The following is a 23742-nucleotide window of genomic DNA, read 5'->3' on the forward strand; positions in this document are numbered from 1 at the left end:
CTATGCCTGGAGCGGACGATACAGACAATCCCAGCCATTTGGTTCCTAGCCAACGCAAAACAAAAGCAACAGCTAGTAGAAGTGTATAGTTGTGTCAACAGCGTTAATTCCTGCTTGAGCCTAACTTGGGAAATAGGAGCCCTTAGATTAATCAGACTTGCAAGTAAAGGCCAAAGGCGTCGATACGAGCAGCAGAAGGCCTGCACTTACTACATATCAACTAGGAAATAATAAACAACAGCAGCCAAACTCTCAGGGAAAGCCAGACCCTGTCTGAGGGGTTATTTAATTTTTATTTGGGATAGACACTGCAACCGTTCACACCCAACAAAGGCAGACGACAGCGTTACCCCGGTACGTTCTGCTTTCTCTCCCAACACTTAGCTTTAAAGTCAGGGCCAGAAGTGCCACATCTCAGCCGGGCACTGGGATCCATCGCAGGATGAGTGCAACTGGACCCTTGGGTTCCACATCAGAGTGTACCCCCCCCACCCCCCACCCTTTGGCAGAGGGATGCTCAATGCACCCTTCAATGACCCCACACATGCAAGGGGGGAGGGATAGCTCAGTGGTTTGAGCATTGGCCTGCTAAACCCAGGGTTGCGAGTTCAATCCTTGAGGGGGCCATTTAGGAATGGGGCAAAAATTGGGGATTGGTCCTGCTTTGAGCAGGGGGTGGGACTAGATGACCTCCTGAGATCCCTTCCCACCCTGATATTCTATGATTCTATGATGAGGGGAAGGAGGTTTGCTTGCGCACACTATGCAACCCCCTCCCACCCACCCCCCATCCGTTTGGAGGCAGAGGAAGCTCGCAGCAGACTAAGGCTGGCCAGAAAAAAAAAAAACACTCCCATAACATCAGCACCTGGCATATTATCGGTGTTTACAATCTGCCCATGCGTTGGACTGATGGGCCTTTGGAGCCCATCCCCTCTGTGCAGCACATGCTGCCTAAAAGGAGTCCAGCAGGGAGCAGCTGTTTGCATTTTCTGGTCGATGGTGCCATCTAGCGGCAAAAAGTGGCTGCATAAAAATTCTTGCCGTTCTGTGGACCTGAAGTACACACAAGAACATGCAGAGGAGCTGTTCATCACATCACTCCCAGCGGCTTGAGCTTTGTATTGGTCAAAGAAATCAATCTACATTATGAAAAGGAGGACTTGTGGCACCTTAGAGACTAACCAATTTATCTGAGCATAAGCTTTCGTGAGCTACAGCTCACTTCATCGGAATGCATCCGATAAACATCTACAAAATCTTCGTGACTTTTTTTTTAAAATCACACTTTGCACTTATGCAGCACCTTTCCCCGGAGGACCTCAAAGAGCCATACAAACCAGAACAAGCTACGACTATGTCTACACTACTGTGGTCAGTGCACCTACGCTACCAAACTCCAGCTATGTGAATAACGTAAGTAGATGTACCTTAGGTCGAGTTACCACAGGGTCTACACCGCAGGGGGTCGACGGGAGAAAATCTCCCGTCGACTTACCTTACTCTTCTCGTCAGGGGTAGAGTACAGGGGTCGACCGGAGAGCGATCTGCAGTCGATCTGGCAGGTCTTTACTAGAGCAGCTAAATCGACGGCCGGTGGATCGATCTCAGAGTGTCCCCGCTGTAGTGTAAACCTGCCCTCAAGCCTCCTCATGCTCCTTTGAGGTATGCCATGATCATCATCCCAGTCTTACAAATGGGGAAACTGAGGCATGGATAAGGAAAGTGATTTTCCCAAGATCGCACAGTAGGTTAGTGATGCATGGGGGATGGTTTACACTTCTGACCTCATGAAACAGGTTTTTCTGCTGGGCTTATTCAGTCCATTGGATCCAAATTAGAGCAATGTTACAGACAAATCAACAGTAAAGCCAATTGACAGATACTGAATCCATCAGCTACACCATTAAACGCCTTAAAGAGGGTACAGGGAGAGGGTCAGAGGAGAGTATTAGTACTCAAAGACTTGAAAGGTCATCATGGATTGGTCCATTTAGGATCTTGCTGAGTTGCACGAGTCTGGTTTCCTTAATTACATCAATTTACCCAATAATTGCTCTTAATAAAATAGCTCTCTGGAGCACATTAACTAACTTCCTCATCCAACTACTGTTATTGGAGCACTGGCTATTGAATGACATTGGCTAAAAGTTGCCCTTCGTGCATTTATGAGGCTGGACCTAGAGTGGTGGAGGGGAACTATGCTTTTGGTACGTAGGAAATTGTGCTGGCATTCACTGAAATCAAAGGCAAAATGCTCCATCAGTTCAGTGGCAGAAGTATCAGGCCTCTACATAATAATTAGAGCTGGTTAGAAACAGCAAAAAATGCTAGTGTGAATTTGAATTATTTTTATTGATTTTTCAAAAATACGGCAACAAAATATTTTGATCTCTGAGGCTGGTTAAAAAACACACACACACACACACACACACACGCCAATAATGAAAGTTGGCATCTCAACATTTTCCAAGGAGTTTGTTCTAGTCAAAAATTAAATTTTCCAGTTCCCATGGGACCTTTGAGGATCTGAGCCTATGCGCTCAGTGCTACTGCTGATGATTCCTGGCTTAGAGGGACACAGGCAGGTTAACCATGCTTTTAAAAAACAAGCTTATTTATCTATATAACTAGCATCACCTCAGATTATTAGCAGAGCAGGGCATAAGACCAAAGCTGCTTTGAGCAGTTATGCCCAGTAACTATTACAGCCTGCTACATTCTCACAGCTAAGTGGAAGGTAGCATGTTACACTGGACTGGGAGTCAGGAAACCTGGGTTCTTCTTGACTCTGTTGCCGTGAAACCTGGGGCAGATCCCTTTGAGAGACGCAATGACATGTACAATCATCGAGTGGAAGTGATAAACACCTGGGCTTTAGGGGTGCAAATGCTGCCGAGGAATGGCAGAAAGAATGAAAAGTTTGGAAGGGGAGGGAAGGATTTAATTTTAATTTTCTGAAGACATTTTCTATTGCAGTTACAGAGGGGAAGTTTGAGAGGGTCCATTTAGCTGCTGTGGATCCCTTTAAAAATTGTTAGGCTGGATGTGGAACATTAAATCTCCACAATTAAGAGCCCTCGGATATCCCAACTGGGTGCTATGGACTCCTGAAACACACAGAATTAACGTTGGTTGGGGAACACGCACAGCATGACCTCACACCTGAGCACCACACAAAGCCCATTAGCGACAAATCCCCCAGAGAGTCTAAAAAACCCATCCCATGCATGGGGAAGACAAAATAAACAAGCTCTAAAGAACAGTTTCTCAGCTTTTCCAGCAGGAGTCAACAGCTCTTTAAGGAGTCCCCTGACTTCCACAAAGGCTGCTCACAGCTCTCGGGTGCAGGAAAGATTTGCTCGTCTGCCAGAGTCTATTAATTACCACGTTTGTCAGCATAAACAAACAGCCTTAAATACTGTATGTGCAGCAGTCTCCTAAATACAAGACAACAAATGTGTCTTACACAAAGCCACATACCCTCCCTCCCTGCCTCCAGCAAGTACCTCAAGGCTCGTTGCTGAATGCCTGCTGTTAAGTAGGCTGGATATTTGTCTCCCTGATTCTGCATCCAGGCTCTTGTTGGGGGTCTGCGTTTCAGTTTAACGGCAAAGCTAAGCACCAGGGCTGGGCAACCCAGGTGGAGAGGTATCTACCCACCCTTTCCTAGGACACTCACCATATTTGACAGAAAGAAAAGGAGTACTTGTGGCACCTTAGAGACCAACCAATTTATTTGAGCATGAGCTTTGACAGGTTTCAGAGTAACAGCCATGTTAGTCTGTATTCGCAAAAAGAAAAGGAGGACTTGTGGCACCTTAGAGACTAACCAATTTATTTGAGCATAAGCTTTCGTGAGCTACAGCTCACTTCATCGGATTTGGGCACTCAAACGCCTACCTCAGCTCTGCTCAGATTTACACGCTGCCTGTCTAATTTTATCGCCTTCGGCAGCACATGGCCTCAGATCGAGAATAAAGGCACAAGCTTCAGGCAAACAGTGGTTTGGAAAGGCACACACCAGAACATCAATGGTGTATTGGCGTGTGCTTAGGTGTGTAGCAACAAGCCAGACTATATTACACCCTTAAGGGAAAAGACTCCCTGTGGGGGATAGAACAAGGCAGTTCCAGCTCCCAACCGCCTGCTCTAACTACTAGGTTTCAGAGTAACAGCCGTGTTAGTCTGTACTCGCAAAAAGAAAAGGAGGACTTGTGGCACCTTAGAAACTAACATTTATTTGAGCATAAGCTTTCGTGAGCTACAGCTCACTTCATCGGGACTACTAGGTGATGCTGCCACCTACCTCTCTAGTTACAAGCCAAAAGTTTTCAGTTAAACGTTCTGCACAGAAGCCGGCTAGAAAAGCTTCCAAGAAACCCAAGCTGCAACTGGCAACTCCGTGTCAGCAAACAGCATGACAGCTCCTGGAAAGAATGCAGCACCAAGCCACAGCCTTCCCAGATACGGCCAGCCACCCTATATACACACACTCAGCACAGAGCTAGGGGCCCCAGCTGAGGCCAGGCACATTCCACAGGCTGTCAAACCGGCATTCCAGGCTCAAAGACAGTCCACACGGAGGGGGAAGGGAGAAGAGGAGGAAACAAAAAGAAAAGACACTAGCCTAGACTGGCTACTAGACAGAAGGGCCTGATGCATTCCTAGCTCAGAGGCCAGGGAGCAGCTAAGAAACCAAAGAATCACTGAGGATTTCCCAGGCACAGTCAGGGAGCAGACAAATGTCACCCTCCTATGGACAAATCCTCACGGATGTCACAGGATAGGAATCCTGAAGACCTATGGAGAGCGAGATCCTGGTCATGAGTTTTCAAATCATCTTACACAGAGTTCTAGAACAGGAATAAGATTCTCCATTAGCTGTGACAGGACATTTCCTCAAGAGGCAATTATTGTTTCTCTACTGTACAGAGAGAGAAGGCAGCAACCCTTGGGCATGTAAACAAATGTGCTTTGGTTTTGTATTTAACCTCTCTCTCTCTCACCCACACCCCATATTTGCATGCGCCCTGAGAAGTGAATGGGGCCACTCTACAAATATTTGCTGGCATAACTACGTCAGACAGGGGTGGGCAGAGGTGTGATCCCTGACTGACAGAGCTGTGCCAGCAAAAACCCCTACTGTAAATGCAGTTACACCGGCCAAACTCTCATTTTGCCTCTGTGGTTTATTTCACGGATGGAGAGAGAGGGGAGGGGTATATGGAACAAGCTATCCTGCTGAAAGCACCATTTGGCCAGTATAAATGGAGTCCTTGCTAGGCGTGCTTTGCCAGGGTAACATACCAGTCTCCAATGTTTCGGGTTAGACAGACACCTGTCAGGGATGGCCTAGAATAGTCCTGCCTTGAGTGCAGGGGACTGGGTTAGAGGACCTCTCAAGGTCCCTTCCAGTCCTACACTTGTACAATTCTAAGAGGTGTGGGTTTTACACCCCCTGACTGATGTGTACATGCCAGTATAAGTTTTAAATACAGACCAAGAGACCATCTCTGCCCCACTTTGGATTTCACCAGCGTGGGTACTATCTGGAATTGTTTCTAGCCCGGAAATAAAATCATATTGCATCGCAGGGCCAATTCACAAGCCCCTTAGCACAGAAGCCTGCTGGGCTATAGAAAGGATACCCCATTTTTGCGATAAGCTCACCTTATCCTTGTAGGGCACTAGTCCAAATAACATTAAAAAAAAATTGAAACAAAGTTCACAGCTGCTCTTTCTATATGCCAGGCTGCCTCTAATTCATTCATGGAGTGTGTAAAAACATCACGCATGCTGGGGGATTTTAGCAGCAACTGGCACCAATAAAGTTCGCTGCCTCTAGGAATCAGAACACAGGAACGCTCCCCAAAGCATCTCAAGCCTGTGCTGAGCAGATCTCACTTTAAAGAACAGAAATGCACTCCAGCATGTGCTACTTTCTGAAATTAAATTTGGAGGTTTTTTGGTAGGGATTGGGGGAAAACCTCTGCCCATCCCCCTCCTCACCTTGTTCTCCCACACCATTAGAAAAGAAGCGTGCCCTTGCTGACAATCCATATGCATATCATAACCAAATCCAGGGTCGCTGAAGACATCATGGCCGCAAGCAAGTTCAGAACACTGATCCTCCTTCTTGAGTCAAAGGAAAGTCTCTGCTAGCAGTAAAGGGCCCATGCCAGCGTTCACTTCAGCTGCTCTGGTTCCAACCAGTAGAGGGTGAGAGACACCAGGCAAAACAGCTGTTTTGACAGTTTTTTGGCACCAGCCAAACTGGAAACTCAGAGCAAAGCTCTGGGAGGGGTGCAGGTCGCCCGGGTCAATTCTCATCAGTGGGGTAGTGAGCCCACCCCGATGACACGATACACACAGCTCTGGTATTTGTCCATTTCCTCTCTCTCTCACACGCTCTCTACCAACCCCCTTTATTGAGAAGAAAATCTCCCACACAGCACAGCCGGACTCGACTGGAAAGAGCATGAGATTTCCCCTGTGGGTGACCTGGTACCCTGGAGATATTGGGCTGGCTTGGGAACCTCCAGTTCTCACGTCACCACTGTCGGTTTCCCACAAGCACTCCGATGCTGCAACAAAACCCAACTGGCACCTAACAAGCCCCAAGTGACAGGAGGGCAGATGCTGTTTTCTTTGCTCTCGCTTCTCTGAGGAGGCAGCCATGACGTTTTAAAATACACAGAATTTAAGGGGGCAACAGCCCACCCCAAAAAACCGTCATCACTTCCACCCCTCCCCCTTGGGTGCGCTCGCTCGGTGTGGTGCTGAGGCCGATAAAAGAACAGGAAGCACCAACACTATAAAAAGCAAGGAAATAACAGAGTCATGAGAGACAAGAGGAAGTCATTGCTGAAGCTCCTTTCAGTGTCTGAAATAGATCGGTCCCCACCACCCACCCAACCAAGCCTGTGACCTTTGAAGATGGAGTTGCCCCATTGCTATTAATGACTTACAGCTCAGAGCTGATCTTACCCTCCCCCCCGGCGCACAAGCATGTGAAAACGGTGGGCCTGTGTACGTGCAATAGGGGTATTACAACTGGAGAGGCTCTAAAGAGGATTTGGGTTTTCAAGTTGCCTGGCTCACTGACGGGGTGGGGAGGTGTTCAATTGTGTTGTAGGTACTTGGGATTTTTTTTTGGTGAAGTTTTGTCAAGTGCACCCTGAGCCTATGGTTTCTCTCACATCCAAACACACACACACACACACACACACACACACACACACACAGAGGTGGCCGACTGTATCTCACGGTATATTTCACAGGGGCTCACACAAATTCATTTCATTCAATGCAGTTGCCTCGGGGGCAGAACGTGGCAGCCACTGAGTATCAATGCAGCGCAGGGGGTGAGGACAGAAGTGAAGCAGAATATTGTAGGACACTGGAAACACAAGGGGAATTTAAGGAGGCAAAATGAAACTTGGAATTTAGCCCAGATATAGCGTTTTAACAACCCTACGTTTGCAAAAAGGATCTACCATGAGCCTAAGCAGTCAGAGCTCAGAGCACAGCACTTGTATTCCCCTCTATGGCACAGCCAGGGCACCACCAAGCAGGATGCTGCCCCTCCCGCCCCCCAGCCTGGGTGGAGACACACATCTCTCGGCCTTCTGACCCGGGTATTCCCAAGCTGAACAGGTCCCTGCCTTCACTGTGTTGTTCCCAGCAAAAGACATTTTGCCTCCGCAGACCTGCTTTGCTTCTCACCTCAGACGGCACATAGTGTCACTGTACGAGGAGCAATGAGAAAACATCGGTCAGCATGGCGGGCTGTGGCCTCAGTAGCCTAACCATAGCCAAGTTTGTCTTTTCTCTTGCAGGCATCACAGCAAAGGAGAAATTTAAGGGGAGATTTGAAGGACAATGAAGTCGTTTTGCAGATGTTTGCAGGGAAGCTCCTGGCCAGTATGAGGAGCAGCCCAGGAGAAAGACAAAGATACATGCGACACACGAGAGAGGGGGAATAGCAAGGGAACCTCCCTTTTAATTCTCCCAATATTTATTTCAATAAAAATCCGTCTCTTCTGACATTTTAAGAAACTACTATTTGCAGGACCCACAGTTAGACAGTGTGTTGTCTGCTGCAGCACTGCCTCTGTGAGAGATGCTTCAAAAAATAATCTGGGCAAGATCACAGCACAATACAGAAGCTGTGACTTTTAAAAATAAGCTCTGTTCTTTACAGCTGTTCCCAAAAAGCCTGGTGGAGCGGCAGGAAAAGAAGAATCATCTGCAACTGCCAGCTAGAAAAGTTGGACAGCAGGAAATAATTTCATGTTAGTCTGATTATAACAAACCGCGGAGGGTATAAATAGATCTATCCTTTTAAAGCAGCTCAGTGTATTACTAATGAAATCAGAGCCGTGGCCCGTATAACCTGCACAGGTAGAGCAAGACCACAGTGACATTTGCCTTTGTAAAAAGAATATCCAGACACCCACACAGGCAAGTAAACAGCTGCTCCATGTCTTTCAAAACACCCTATCTGCAATTCAACTAAATAAATACTCAGGCCCTTCCTGTTTCCCTGGGGAATGGGGAGCAGTCCATTTCGGGATGGGAGAGGAGCATGATTAACCCTTGATAAGATAAATTTGTTCCATTTCAGGAGGTTTTTCTGACAGCAGAATGAAGGTCAAGCTGGGCCACAGCAGTGAGATGTTTAACAAAGGCCAGATTTAATCAAGTTTCTTTCATATGCAGGCTTTTATTGCTGGGGAATATGCCAGGCAGAGCGCAGGAGCCTTGAAACAAAAGGGAACAGCTCTGGTTCTGAGATTCAGGACATACAGAGGCCTTGTCAATGCAGAAGCCAGGCAAAAATCACTCCATGGCATCTGGCCTTGAGGCAGAAAGATCTCAAAACTTAGAGTTGTCCCTAATTCCCAAGTGGAAACACCTGGAGAGTAGGAGTATTTGGCAGGCCAGGGAAGGTCAGATTGAGCAGCTGGAAATGGGGGCGGAAGAAAAACAGGAGAGAGAGAGAAATCAAGGAGGGATACTTATATTACATGTACACTCGCACCGCATCTGCGTTGCAAAGGGCTACAGTCACCTTTGACCAGCTGCATAGACCAGGGATATAAACCCATTCTGGGAGAGGGCTGAATTCTATTTTTAATTATGGTCTGGGGTTAAAGCTTCAGTCTCCATACTCCTCCCAACCCCCAGTGATTCTCGGCTGGTGCCAGTAGGAGGTTTGCACAGAGCTCATGGGGAACTCCTTTGTTTAGTAAATGAACTTGGTGAGTATCATCGCTTGTACAGTACCTTATTGCTGCCTTCAGCTTCACTCAGTGCAAAAATACGCTCACCTTCAAGACAATCACAATTTCTGCCCTTGGGTTCTCCTTCTTCCACCCCCATCCCCCTTTCTGTTTCCCTTCCTCTTCTCCCTGCATTTCCTTCCCTACAGTAATTCTCAATTCCCCCCACTCACAGGTTTCATCCTCACCCATTCCTCCAAATAGTTCATGCTGACTTTTCAAGTGTCTTTAGGCTACGGAGTCCACACCCCAAAGAGACTGATGACAGACCAGGGGAGTTAACACCTCTCAGTGTCCTTGTTTCAGGCCATGTGCAGACTCCGGTAGACCACCCTGCATTGGTTACATTTGGAGGCCTCTCTCTGCAACCATGAGGTTACTTTAAAAAAAGGAAAAAACTTAGATCCTAAATATTCATGTGGGCCACATGACTACGTCAGGCAGGCCATGGGTTTGACAACTCTTGAGGTAAGCACAGCACTGCCAAGATGCACCTATCTTTGGAATGGGGGGGCAGGGGGGGCCAGGGAAACGCGGCAGCACGCAACGTAATGGTAAGTAAAAGGGAGGGAAATTTTGGCCAGTGACAAGGACAATGCCCCCCTTGCATCCCACATACACCCTCTCTCGGGAGGCAGCGTCTCCTCTCCATCCTCCTTCCCCGTGCTCCCAACAGTGAGAGCCATCACCATCAGAACCACGAGCCCTCAGCCAGTGCCCCACTTGTATGCACCTCAAGCGGAGCACCCAGCATGCAGCATTAGACCTCCCCTCTCCAGCCCACTTTCAAGCATGAGAGAGTCTAACACAGTTGGCATTTACATCGTCCTTCAGAATCAGCTCCGCCTTTCAACACTTCGGGAGTGTGGGGGTAAAGAGACAGCAGGGGACTCATTCCCTCCTTACCCCTCCGGCTGTAACTGGACCCAGAAAGGGCAGGAAACTTGCTAATGAGTTTCAGTGCTGTTATCATTCCTATTCTTAGTGTCACGTCTCATGCCTCTTCCCCGGGCCACTTACCCCAGTGCATTCTGAATGTGCACGTCAGGTGACGAATAGCAAACCCAGGCAGAGAGCTTCCATTAGTCTCCAGGCTGCCACCTGAGCACACTCCCACCCACCAGTAACAATTCTGATGAAACTGAGGAAAGATCTCATGCAGTGACACTCAGATCTCAGTTTCAGAGTAGCAGCCGTGTTAGTCTGTATCTGCAAAAAGGAAAGGAGGACTTGTGGCACCTTAGAGACTAACCAATTTATTTGAGCATAAGCTTTCGTGAGCTACAGCTCACTTCATCGGATGCATGCAGTGGAAAATACAGTGGGGAGATTTATATACACAGAGAACATGAAACAGTGGGTGTTACCATACACACTGTAACGAGAGTGATCAGGTAAGATGAGCTATTACCAGCAGGAGAGCGGGGGGAGGGTGGCGTGGGGGGGAGGAGGAGGGGGGCGACTTTTTGTAGTGATAATCAAAGTGAGCCATTTCCAGCAGTTGACAAGACCGTCTGAGGAACAGCGCGGGGCGGGGGTGTGTGTGTGGGGGGGGGAATAAACCTCAGTGGTTCAGGTGCCAGATTAACGATCGACATTATCCAAAAGAGCCTCAGTAATGTGAACTCATGGTTTCATTTACCATTGACGTATATCTCTCACAGCAAAATGACTGATCAAGTATTCTACAATGGGTTAATAACCTCGTAAAAGCATCCTGATAGGTTAATAACTAAGTCACACATTGTCTTAATATCAGGTGCTGCAAAGAGCCACAGGAGACATATTAAAGACCCACTTGCAGCTCTCAAGCCTCAGTCTGAATATCACTGCTCTGGTAGGTAGGGCACTGGACTAGGAGTCAGGAGATCTGGGTTCAGTTCCCAGAAATGGCCTATTGTGTGACCATGGGCAATTCATTTCCCCTCTGTGCCCCCCTTTGACCCTCTTGTCTATTTATACTGTAAATCTTCAGGGAAGGGACTGTCTCACCAGGTGCGTACACGCCCCCTAGCACAACAGGGCCCCGATCTCAGCTGGGGCCCCAGATTCTACTAGAATGCAAAGATAAATTAATAATAGATCGTGAGGACAGGGGGATGGGAGAAGAGGAGAGAAGCATGCTATGCCATTGCCCCACTCTCCTTTTACCAGTGATGTGTGTTTTACAGCCTGGGTAAAGGGAAAAAGACAGAGCAAGTGTAACACCCAGGGATGGAGAGACATAAAAGCATTTCTGTCTTTGTTCTGCATTGGCGGGTAGGGGTGCAACCCAAGTGCAGAAAGGAAGGGTAGTCTTGTAGTTACAGTACATCGTATTGTAAAGTCCTGTGGCATTTAAGTGGATGAAGCCAGTGGGTTTCTATGGAGATTACGCTGCAAACCTATAGGATTTGATCAAGAATTAGATCCCTTCTATTTTTAGTTATTTTACAAAATTCTACAGAGCGGATCCAATGATTAGTTTCCATCGGATGTTTCAACAACCTTTTAGAATGCAAGGTGGGTGAGGTAATATTTTTTATTGGACCAACTTCTGCAGGTGAAAGAGATGAGCTTTTGAGCTTACAGGTCTGAAGAAGAGCTCTGGGTAGCTCAAAAGCTTGTCTCTTTCACCAACAAAAGTTGCTCCAATAAAAGATATTCCCTAACCCACCTTGTCTCTCGAATATCCTGGGAGCAACATGGTTACAATGACACTGCAAAGAAGCCTGTAGATATGTTACATTCTACAGGATAATTTTTCCATAAGAGGCAGGGCTGGGAGTTAGGAGATCTGGGTGTGACAGGCTGGACTCTTTGGGAAGTCACCTGATGTGCTGAGATACCACTGAGTCTGCCTGTTCTGCCAGCATGGGCCCCTTTTACCGGTCTTGCTGAGCCAGGCTCTTAAAACCTTAACTAACTCACTCACTCACTCACACACCTTTCTGAGAATACTCGATTTAAGGGACTTGCTTCAGCACTCAGATGTCCACCTCCCTTGGAGTGCAGATCCAAAGATGTATTACATTCACCTCTTCCCTCAATGTGGAAGAGGGTATGCACAAATTCTCAGCCCCTGCAGTTAAAAATCACATAAACTGGGTTATATTATAAACCAGAAATAAATGTATTAACTGTAACAGGTGTATTTTAAGTAGTTAAGGAGGTAGCAGACAGAACAAGGCAGATTACTAAGAAAATAAAACACAGCATGCAAACTAAGCTTAATACACTAAAGAAACTGGTTACGTGTGAGTTCTCAACCTAAATGTAGTTCTAAATCTTCTTCACAGGCCAGATGCCCTTCCAGCCTGGGTTCAGTTCTTTCCCCCAGTTCAGTCTTCATTATTTCCAGCAGTAGCAGGGGAGAACTGACACCAGGATTACCTCACTCCCTACCGTTAAATAGGATTTGCAAAAGGGAGGAGCCCTTTGTTTCCTAGTTTGAACCCCCTTCCCTTACAGTGGAATGTTACAAGAAGTCCCAGGTAATGTTTCAGTATCAGGTGACAAGACCACCTGACTCTGTAGGACCCTCGTAGCCATTCTTCACAGGCTGACCCACAAGTTCACGGGAAGACTAAGCTCTTTTACAGTCCATATTTTCATAAAAGAATATGGAACGACACGTCACACTGGGTTCCATCCCCAGCTCAGTACATGGCAGGAGGAGTTCCACTGGTTGCTGTGGGGATCAGTTTCCCCTTACATTAACAAACAGGGATCATAATACCCTACACTCAGACGATTAAAATCATTCACAATCTTAAGTATTTTGAAATCCTTGGGTGCAGGCTCGGTGCAATTAATAAAACCATCACCCCCTAGCAGGTACAGAGCTTTTATATATACATACTTGTATCAACGCATTTTATAAAAATACCACTTGGCAAAATAGCTTGCCACAGGTCACCCTACAGGCCAGTAAGGCAGAGCTGTGACTTGAACCCAGGTCTCCCAAGTTCTAGCCCGGTGCCTTATCCATTGCTCCCTCGTCACTATTTATGCTGCTGTATCAGTGTGAATCAAAAATATTTTGCTGTCACCCACAGCATGCTCTGATCACTTGGACACGGTGTCTAGTGTGTTCAGGTGTGTTGATTAGGAAGCACCCCCCCATGTCCTTAATTTGCAGCCTACAGCTGGGGCAATATTTGTACTTCTTTTTTGACCTTGAGCAGGCTGGGGGGAGGCGAACCCTTTGTGTTAGGTCAGGGTACAGAAAGGGTTAACTGATCACTGCCCACTCCTGTGTTTCAGCAGCACCCACTGACCACAGGAACTGCTCACCTCCAGGGTTAGGATGCTTTAGGTTACAGGAGGGTTTGCGACCAAGATACAAGCCTTCGAAACACAACTTTGAAGAGAACGGCTGGTGTGAGGAGTAACTTTCCTAACTCAGAGTTTGGGGAAAGAGGAGTAGAGGAATAGCAAAGAGGAAGATAATCAATATGAAGACTGACAATTTGCAGTAAAAACCCTACAGGAAGCAGCTATTTTCACTTCAGCTTTTTCCACCTCTGTCATCTCTGGTTCCCTTTCTAAACTAGGGCTTTGCTAAGATCACACTCCTGATATGTCAAGTGGGAAGCGATAACCGGGGAATCCAAGGGGATCTCGATCATCTTCATAATATCCCCACGGCATTTAAGTTAGCAAGCACTCCAGCCTGCCCTGCCCTGCCCATCTGCAAGGATGAAGACACATGGGGAACACATTCTAGTTTGCTGACTCCCCAGGGCTGAGATAAGACTAGAGACAACCAGCACAGCACATGGAATTGGTCTTGATGGCATGCACCAAGCATCAGCACTCAGTATACTGTCTCAGCAGTGGGGGTCTCTATGCCCCATGCGCACAGTGGCACAGAACAACCTCCTCTCTCTTGCATTTCAAACCTTTGTTTGAATGAAGGAAGCAATGTTTGGCAGAATTCAGCTGCTCTCTCCTCCTTTTTCAAATCAACTCACAAACACTGGAGCGCTCCCACCATCTCCCGATTCCCTTCCCTAAGCTCAGTTTAATGGTCTCTGAAGCGTGAATCGCTTTTACTCACTTCTGCTTTACTCCAGTCGGCATGAGATTCAACAGTGGGAAATAGTGAGTAAGAAAGATAGTTGGAATATGCAGAACAAGTTGTTCTAAAAATGACCTCCAAGGTACAGAAGACTGATCCAATTTACTGGGTGCAGGAAGTATTTTTATGGCTAGTGTTTACAACAGAGGCACATCCAGTTTTTAAAAAGAGCCATAAACAGGGAGTGCTGCAGTGACAAACAGCCCCAGAGAAATCTATAAATCATCAGAGAACAAGACAGTCACCCAACTTCAGACAATCAGATATACACACACAGGGGCATACTCCAGGGGGGAAAGCATGGGCACAGGGCCCCCCAATAATCAGCAGGGACACAGAACTCCTCCAGCCTTGGGGCCCTGGTGAGGAGAGCGAAATCCTCCGGCCTTGGGGCTGTGGAAGGACACAGAATGTGCTCCTCCAAAAGCTGGGGAATTCAAATTCCTGCACGCACGCACGCACACACACGCACAGAGTGTCTCTACACTGGAAAACAGCAGGAAAAGCTCATTGATGGGCTGACAGGCCTGACAGGTTGCAGCTCCCAAAACTATTGGGGAAAGCCGACCGCCCACAGAGCTGTCTGCTGAGCAAAACCCCCAAAAGCAGGAAGCAGCAATGACAAAGCAAACCCTAGGAGGTTTTAGAATCACTTGACAAGAGGCCCTTGCCAGACTATATCAAAGGGCATCAGATAAGATGAAAGGTACAATAAGTCTCAGGAAGACAACCAAACCCTCCCCACCCAGGGCAAAAATAAAAAATAAAAAAAAACATTAACAGATAATTTATCTCTCTTCCTTCCCCAACTCTCTCTCCCCCACCCCTTCCAAGTTTTCTTGGCAATGCCAGTATGATGGCTGCCACCTTGGCAGACACATGGGGGACTGAACTAGGGACTCCCCGAGCTAAAAACATAAGCTGGCTACTGCTAGAGCATCCCTAGCTAGAGCTTTAATTTACTCATATCCTTGGACAATTAGGCAGAGAGTGGGGCCTCCAACATTAAGAGACAGACACCCACACCACCTCTCCCCTGGTATAACTGGAGGCGAGGTCATATGATCCACTGGGTTGTAGCACAGCTTGGAGCCAAGCTCCAGATTTCTAAATAGCCTTTAGTAAGTCACTTCACCTCTCCAACCCTTGGTTTATTCATCTGTAAAATGGGGATGTTTCCTACTTCACAAGGAGACTTTGTGAGTGAATGCTTGAGGAGCAAGGTTCAGAGCTGCATAGGCTCTTACCCAGAGCCTTTCATCGGAGGCTTAAAAGGGGGTGGGGGGAAGGGTAGTGCTGCGGACCTGTGGGATCGGCCGACGCTACGCACGGCTCACGCGGTGCCTCCTGGTCTCAGACACCATCCGATGGTTCAGGGACATCTACATCGAACACATCACCGGCCACCGACAGTACCAGGAGGAGTGAGCCGGAACAACATCGTGCATCAACTATGAGAAAGGGACTGAGAGACTTTTTCCATTGGACCAAATGAACTGGAACCATAAACTCACTGAACATTAAATCTCACCAAATGAGGGTAAATCCATCCTCATCATCGTATCCACTCATTATACTCCACACCTGAACATGGGCATTATATGAACAACATACCCTCATATCTCAATGTCTGTACTTTGACCCATTAACCTTTTACCCCCAATCGGGGATATTGCAGATTATGTATCCCTTACGCCACCCGATCCTAAACCGAACTTCACACCCCTTGATAATCTGTACGTTATTCCCTGATAACCAGAAACTTCTACACTTAAACTCTGTGCCCTTTTTTTTTATTTTGAACATCATCTTAATAAAATTATTAATTCTTCTTGTTCACAGATGGGGAAATTTGGCAGGGGAAGACTCTCAAGAGCTTTAACATCAGGTGTGGGAGTTTCTTCAGTATGAGCAAAAAGGCAGGTGACTGTCCAGCTATCCAGAGTGGCATTTGACATTCACTTGCTATCGAGGTAGGTGAATTCCAGGGCCAGGAGCCACGATCCTCTTTATAGGAAGGGACTGGTAGATACCAATACTGCACCTTCCATGCCATACATTTACAATATCCGACCTGGACAATGAAAGTCAATCATGTTCCAGTCTGGAACATTCCTCTGAAGCTACCAATAGGATTTGGAACAGGCATTCACTCCCATCCTCAGAGCAGGCTGCACAAAGCCGGACCAGCAAGTTTCCCTAAACTCTGATATAAGAAGTTACTGTCGAACAACCTTGAAGCCGTACCAGAAAGGCAGGCATGACGTGCAGTAATTGGATCCTGGAGTTATGAAAGCATCTCCTTGATAGAGGACAAGGGCAGTGCTGCAGAGCAGAGGCTGAAAATACAATCATTCTACAGCCACAATGGTCTGAGAAAAGACAGAGGGTCACCCGTTTCTTCATGAACATCATGGTTTAGAGAAAGCCCTTGGCTGGAAGAGGAAATCAGGAACTTATTTGTGAATGGCATCAAAGTTGTACTGGTTTGCTAGTGGAGGTGCTGGACAGCTGGTGTTTGCTCCTTCAGGAGGGGTGGGATTTTTTTCAGTATAGTACGGAATGTCCCTATTTAGGGAGGACCGTTATTTTATTTTTATTTATTTTTAGCACAACATTCATTTTTCCTGATCCATCCTTCCCTCCAAATGCCCATGTCCCATTGAACCTCACTGGGTAAACCTGTTTTTTTGCATTCCTGTGTGCAACATTCAGCTTTGTATCAAAAGAAACAGCACAGCACTCTTGTTCTCATAAATTGACCTCTGAAGCTCCATTTTAAAAATAAAAGCGGAAGGTCAGGTCATACTTTGGGACCAAACGAAATTTAAATCAAGGCCTTCAACTAAATGTGTGGACTCCCATGCTTGTGTTTTGCGAGACTACTTACAACCTATTGCCTCCATAAATATCCAATATCCAAGACCCAGTTAGACAACACCCTCATTTTTTACTCTATTTTTCCTTTTCTACCATTGCAGGAAAGCATCTAAGGTATAAAAGACATACAAATATCTTGCTGATCACCTTGCCTCATACCATCAGAGATATCCAAGGCTAGTGTTCCATGCTGCAGTTTAGTCACACCAGGGAAGCAAAACTCTGGATTGCGGCCCCACTGAAGCAGTCAACCGGGGAAGGAGGAGGAGGCTGATTAGCAAAGTGAAGATGCTTTTATGTATACACAAAATATTTTGAAGAAGGTTTAAAAACAAAAGTAGGAAAGAAAATAGAGACAGATGGACAGAAACAAGTGTTTGTTGAAATACACTTGAAAACTGCAAAGGTCTCTAAGCAAAACCCACAGTTTCAGTAACTTATACCCATTACACAGAAGACACTATGGAAGAGACACTCATGCACTCCTCACATCAAGAATATTCATTTTGTTTGCTATCCTGCATCATCTTTGAAGGCATCTTCAAATCTGGGGTGGGAAGAGAGCTGGGGAGTGGGAGCTTGAAGGACTTCCTGGTAGGTCAACCGGTGTGGCAATAGCTAGTTTAAAGAGAAGCAAGCCAGGAAGCCCATCCTCCTCAAAAATGGTTCTATTTTAGGAGATCCACAAGAATCCCTCAGGGGTTTGGCCTCAAACCACTGCTAGCACAAATAACGCTTCTTGGCCAACTAGCAGCCTCAAAGGATGCAAGTGGGGAAATCCCTGTGCTAACTTCACTCCAGCTCCTATAGGGACTTCCAGCAATAGGCTCCTAATTAGACACAATGAGTAGGGAAGAGGCTGCAAAATTATTCAGCCCATCTCACCAGATGCATCCCATCCCAGCAGTGTTCAAAGGAGAAAAAAATGCAGCTATTTTGATTATGCTAAAATTGTGCCAGATACATGGGCGGGGAATGAAATATTGGACAGCAATGGGGAAAAAAGTAGCAGCAAAGCACGACAAGAGATGTGCTCTTTAAAAGGAGTGGTCTGTGGGATAAAAGCAGGACAGCGAAAGACATCATCCCAGCGAAAGATGAGTGCCTTGAAATTCACCATACTTACAGGAATTTTCTCATCATGTTCATCTCTAATATAATGCAGATTCCTACATCACTTAATCAAAAAGAAATTAGGTTCCTGGTTTCTATCTAGGTATACGACCCCAGTGCTGCAGCATTTGAGTACCTCCCAGGCATGAATGAATGTATCCTCACAACCTCTCTATCATTATCCCCACTTTACAGATGGGGAACTTGAGACAGAAAAAATTTAAGTCACTTGTCCATGGTCACGCAAGGAATCAGTAGCGGAGCTGGGAACCAAGCCCCCAACTCTGAGTCTCAGTCCAGTGCCTTAACCACTAAGCCATTCCCTTCCTCATCTAGAAGATATGTACTTCTGGAAGGAACGAAAGATGGGGATGGAGAAGTGCATCCTTTGTCAGCATTAGGTGGTAGAGTAAAGCAATGGCTTACCTGTCATTGTCACACAAGAACACACACAGACACACACACAGTGTGAAGCAGATGGCTTTTGCTGATACTGTCTCTTTATTGGCTCAGTTTAGATCCCTCAGGAGCCATTAGGCAGCATGAAAGAAATTAGTTACACACCAAGCTAAACATACTTGCTAGCTTCACTGAAACCCTCAAGCTAGACGCTGGACGCTTAAATAAACGCCATTGTCTGAGCTTCGAGACCACCGAACAGCTCAGCCTTCCCAACCACATTTATTTAGCGGGCCGCTTGGCAATGGGAGCTTCAGAGCCTGGTTTCCAAAGGGGCCGAGTGCTCGCAGTGCCCTTGATTCCAAAAGGAGCTGTTGGTTCACTGCACCTTTGCAAAAATCTAATCAGAGGCCAACCCTGGCTCTCTTGCAGAGGTAGTTGAGAAGCCCACACATCACACCTAGCCAGTTGCTCCAGTTCCTTCCAGCTGGCCATGTTTAGAATGATGAGCGGGACTGGAGACAGAGCGTAAGATTCCAGGAGGAATCCAGTCTGGTGTGACACCTGGAGCTCCACACACAGGCTGGACCAGGCTGCTACTAGACAAAATACAGGCCTCTCCACATGCCACCCTGGCCTCTCAGCATGCTCAGCAGAGATCTTTTCTCCCGCTAGTCTGTCTGCGTGCCTCCCGCATCACTTATTGCCAACGACCGTCACAGTCCCTCCTGTACTTCACAGAACAGCAACGCAATCTGGGTCTGCCCAGATGGTTGTGACAGAAAAGTATCAGCCCCCTCCCCAACTCCCAGCTATGAACATGGCGCCCAGAAGGGGTGTCCTGCATTAGCTCAGCACTTACCCGACAACCAGATTTTGAGTAGGGTTCTTAAAAGCCAGTGTCCCTACAAGAACAGTGCAGATCCCACCCGGCCCCTTCTCACCAGACCTCCACCGTGCATTTCAGGCACAGGCTGAAGCCTTTGCAATTCTCTTTGCACTGAAATCTAGGCAGGTGGGAAGGATACCAGAGAAGACAGGCAGCTGGGATTACACACAACAGTATTAGGAAATTAAGTGTACATACTCAGACACCACTGCACTGACTCAGTCTCACCTCCTCCTCAGGCTGTGATTTGCCATGAATCACGCCAGGACTCATCCAGGAAGTTTCCACCAATTCCACAAACTTTGATGCTCCAAAATTCTCTGCCCCCCCCCCCCCGCCCCACCCCACAGCAACCCATTCATAGGTTACACTGATCCCACATCCCATCCCCCAAGAACAGCACACATGATTTGCACAGAGAAGTGGATCAGCCAAGCAGAAGGGAAATCTGTCCTAAGGTCCGCTTTACACACACATGCGGGAACGAAAAGACCCTGACTGGAGAGTTGACAAGTGGAATGCCACTGACAGTCGCAATTTCACTGTGAACAGGTTGCTAGGCGAGGGGCAGACTGGGTGCGAGGTTAAGACCCATTGCAAATACAGGTTGCAATGGAGGCCCTGGCACAAACTGGGTCTGAGGGGCAGAGGGCTGTGAAGGCTGGTGTAGTGAAAGGTGTTGGTATTTGGTGGGGCATGGGGGAGGTGTCAATCACATTCTGGACACTTTAAGACATCCCCGATTTCTGGAGGGTTTTACACCTTCCATTCACAGCACTGGCAACTGAGGGGCAGGCATTTCTTGTCCAACCTGGGAACAGAACAAGCCTCTGATTTGCTACCTTGCTCCTGATTGCCTACCTAACACTCTGGCCTCCTGCTGAATCTCAGCGGGGGCGGAGGGAGGCAAAGGTTTACCTAGACCTGCTAACATGTGAGAACTGCAAACTGCCTGTATTCACTTGGATTTTACCTCATAGTTGCTAAAATGAGGTAAGAACACACCTTTTTTCATAGTGAAGACAAGGCCTCAGAGGCTTTCCTTCGCTAGACTTTACCTCAAGTTAACCAATTGCCAATTAACTCAACATACTTTACACATTAGTAAAGACTACTGTGGAGACTCCCATGTTTGCTCGTCAGCTGAGGAATCAGCCGAGAGAGGAAATCAAAGAGATTTCCCGACATGATAATTGAGAGGCGTATTCAAATGACTTGGGCATAATCTGAGTTCTGCTACACGGAGTTCCAAACTGGCTGATGGTGACCAACCACGGAACTGCAGCACTCAGAGTTGCAGGGAAAGGGATGGGGAGAAACGAGTCTAGCAGGGAGCCAAAGGGATGGATGTGAGCACAGGCCATGTGGGACAGCTTTGTTAACGATCCGGAAGAGAGCGCCAACTGGACACGAATGAAATTCACTGAGGAGATGCAAACGTCAGGGAGAATGGTGAAAATAATGCATAAAGGGAGCCCAAGAGAGGTTACAAATACAGGCAGGAAATGAAGGCCAGAGAGGGAAACCAAGCAAATACATCTGAGGGGGAATGTTCTGAAGTGAAGGTATTCCGTGTGAGGGAGATACACAGAAAGCAACTGATGGACATGCACACCAAAATATAGGCCCATGGGATTTTGGAATGCATATACAGAGTGTTGCATTGCACAGCAGGGAAGAGGGGGCACCTCCAGATGGTTCCAGAATGTCCACAATTGGAAGATTGGGTTTAAGATGTAGGCTCTGATATATATTCGAAATGAAGAGAGCAAGCACTCAGCCCTCTGACCTGATCCAGCAAACCCTGAACCACATGAAGTCACTCAAGTCAATGGACCTACTCATGCATTTAAACCTAAGCACGTGCTTGATGGCTAGGCAGGGATGGCTAAATATGCAGCTTTGGAAACAACTATCACACCGTATTCCAGGAAGAACTGGAAGTATTAGTACATAAGCTAAATTATGACTTAACTGGCATAACAGACACTTGCGGGGGGGGGGTGATAAATCTCCTAATTGGAATATTGGTATAGAGGGGTATGGCTTGTTCAGGAAAGACAGAAAGGAAAAAAAGGGAGGTGTTGCATTATACATCAAGAACATATCCGTTTGTTCTGAGGTCCAAGGGTGATGAGAGGCAAACCAGTTTAAAGTCTGTGGGAGAAAATAAATGGCGGGGGGGGGGGGGGGGGGGGGAAAATCAGTGGAGATGTCATGGCAGGGTCTACTATAGACCAACAAATGAGGAGAAGGAGATGGACGAGACATTTCCAGAACAAATAACAGAAATATCCAAAACACAAGAGCTGGTAATAATGGGGGACTTGCACTACCCAGACATCTGTTGGAAAAGTAATATGGCAAATATCAAGACACGTACTTGGACTGTACTGGAGCCAACTTTTTGTTTCAGACAGTTAGACAGTAACCATGGTAACAGCCATTTTCGACTTGATTCTGACCAACACAGAGGAATTGGTTGTGAATCCCGAGGTGGAAGGCAATTCAGGTGAAAACCATCATAAAATCATAGATTTCATGATTCAATGGAAAGGAAGGAGTGAGAGTAGCAGAATACGGAAAATGGAAATCCAAAAAGTAAAGTAACAGCTTTGGAGAACTGGTAGGTAAGGCCCTAGAGGAAGTAAAATCCGAGGGCTAAAGGAGTTCAGGAGAGCAGACAGTTTCTCAAGAAGATAATATTAAAGGCACAACAGCAAACTATCCCAATGCGAAGGACGGCTAGGAAGAATAGTAAGAGGTCAATATGGCTCCATCAGGAGTTCTTTAATGACCTGAAAATAAAAAAGGATTCCTACAAAAAGTGGAAACATAGACAAATTGCAAAGGATGAGTACAAAAGAATATCATGAGCACGTGAGACAAAATCAGAAAGGCTACGGCACAAAAAAATGAGTTACACATAGCAAGGAACACAAAAGGCAGTAAGAAGAGAATCTTTAAATACATTAGGAGTGAGAGAAAGACAAAGGAAAGTGTAGGTCCTTTACTCGGAGGCAAGGCGAGCTAATAACAGACACATTAAAAAGACTGAGGTGTTTAATGCCTATTTTGCTTCAGTCTTCACTGAAATTTAATGGTGGCCAGACACTCAACGCAATTAATATTAACAACAAGGGAGAAAGGAACACAAGCCCTCAGAGGACAAGAAGAGGTTAAAGTATGTTTAGGTAAGTTAGAAGTATTCATGTTATTTAAACAACTAGCTGAAGCATCTCTGAACCTTAGCAATTATTGTTGAGAAGTCAGAGGATGGGTGAGGTCCCAGAGGACCAGAGAAGGGCCAACATAGTACCTGTCTTTAAAAAGGAGAACGAAGAGGGCCTGGGGAATTATAGGTCGGCCAGCCTAACTCTGATACTAGGAAAAATACTTGAATAAATTAAACAATCAGTTCGTAAGCTCCTAGAGGTTAAATAGCCGACATGGATTTGGCAAGAACAAATCATGTTAAACCAACCTAATTTCCTTCTTTGACAGCATGACTGGCCTACTGGATAGGGAGAAGTAGCAGACATGATATATCTTGATTTTAGTAAGGCTTGAGACACATTGCTTATGAGAATATCATGTGGGAAACTAGAGAAGTGTGGTCTAGTTCAGACCTCAGTGGCACAGGAGCCAAATTAGCAATCAGCATTATGCTGAAGAGCCACAGCAGTGTGAATTCATTGTTTCATTTTGTATTGATTTATATTTTATTCTCACAGCAAGACGACTGACCAAGTATTCTACAATTGGTTAATTACATAGGAAAAGCATCCCGATTGGTGAATAGCTTTGACTGGTTAATAATTCAAATCACACCGTGTTTTAATATCATGTGCTGTAAAGAGCTGCAGGAGACACATTAAAGAGCCACTTGCAGCTCCAAAGCCTCAATCTGAGTATCACTGGTCTAGATGAACTGACTGTAAGATGGGTGAAAAACTGGGTGAAAGACTGAGTAGTTATCAATTGTTCACGGTCAAACTGGGAGGCTGTATCTAGCAAGGTTCTACAAGGGCCAGCCCTGCATCTGGTACCATTCAATATTTTCATGAATGGTTTGGAAAGTGGAGTGGAGAGTATGCCTATAAAATATGCGC

At 46.5% G+C, this 23742-nt stretch overlaps 1 protein-coding gene across 1 annotated transcript in view; it reads right to left on the bottom strand.

The window, feature by feature from the left end:
- Nucleotides 1-23742, bottom strand: part of MAPKAPK2 (MAPK activated protein kinase 2) — a 76621-nt gene that overhangs the window by 13527 nt on the left and 39352 nt on the right. The window lies entirely within an intron of this gene.

This window comes from Chelonia mydas, chromosome 21 (genome assembly GCF_015237465.2).
Source record: "Chelonia mydas isolate rCheMyd1 chromosome 21, rCheMyd1.pri.v2, whole genome shotgun sequence".
Taxonomy (NCBI): domain Eukaryota; kingdom Metazoa; phylum Chordata; order Testudines; family Cheloniidae; genus Chelonia; species Chelonia mydas.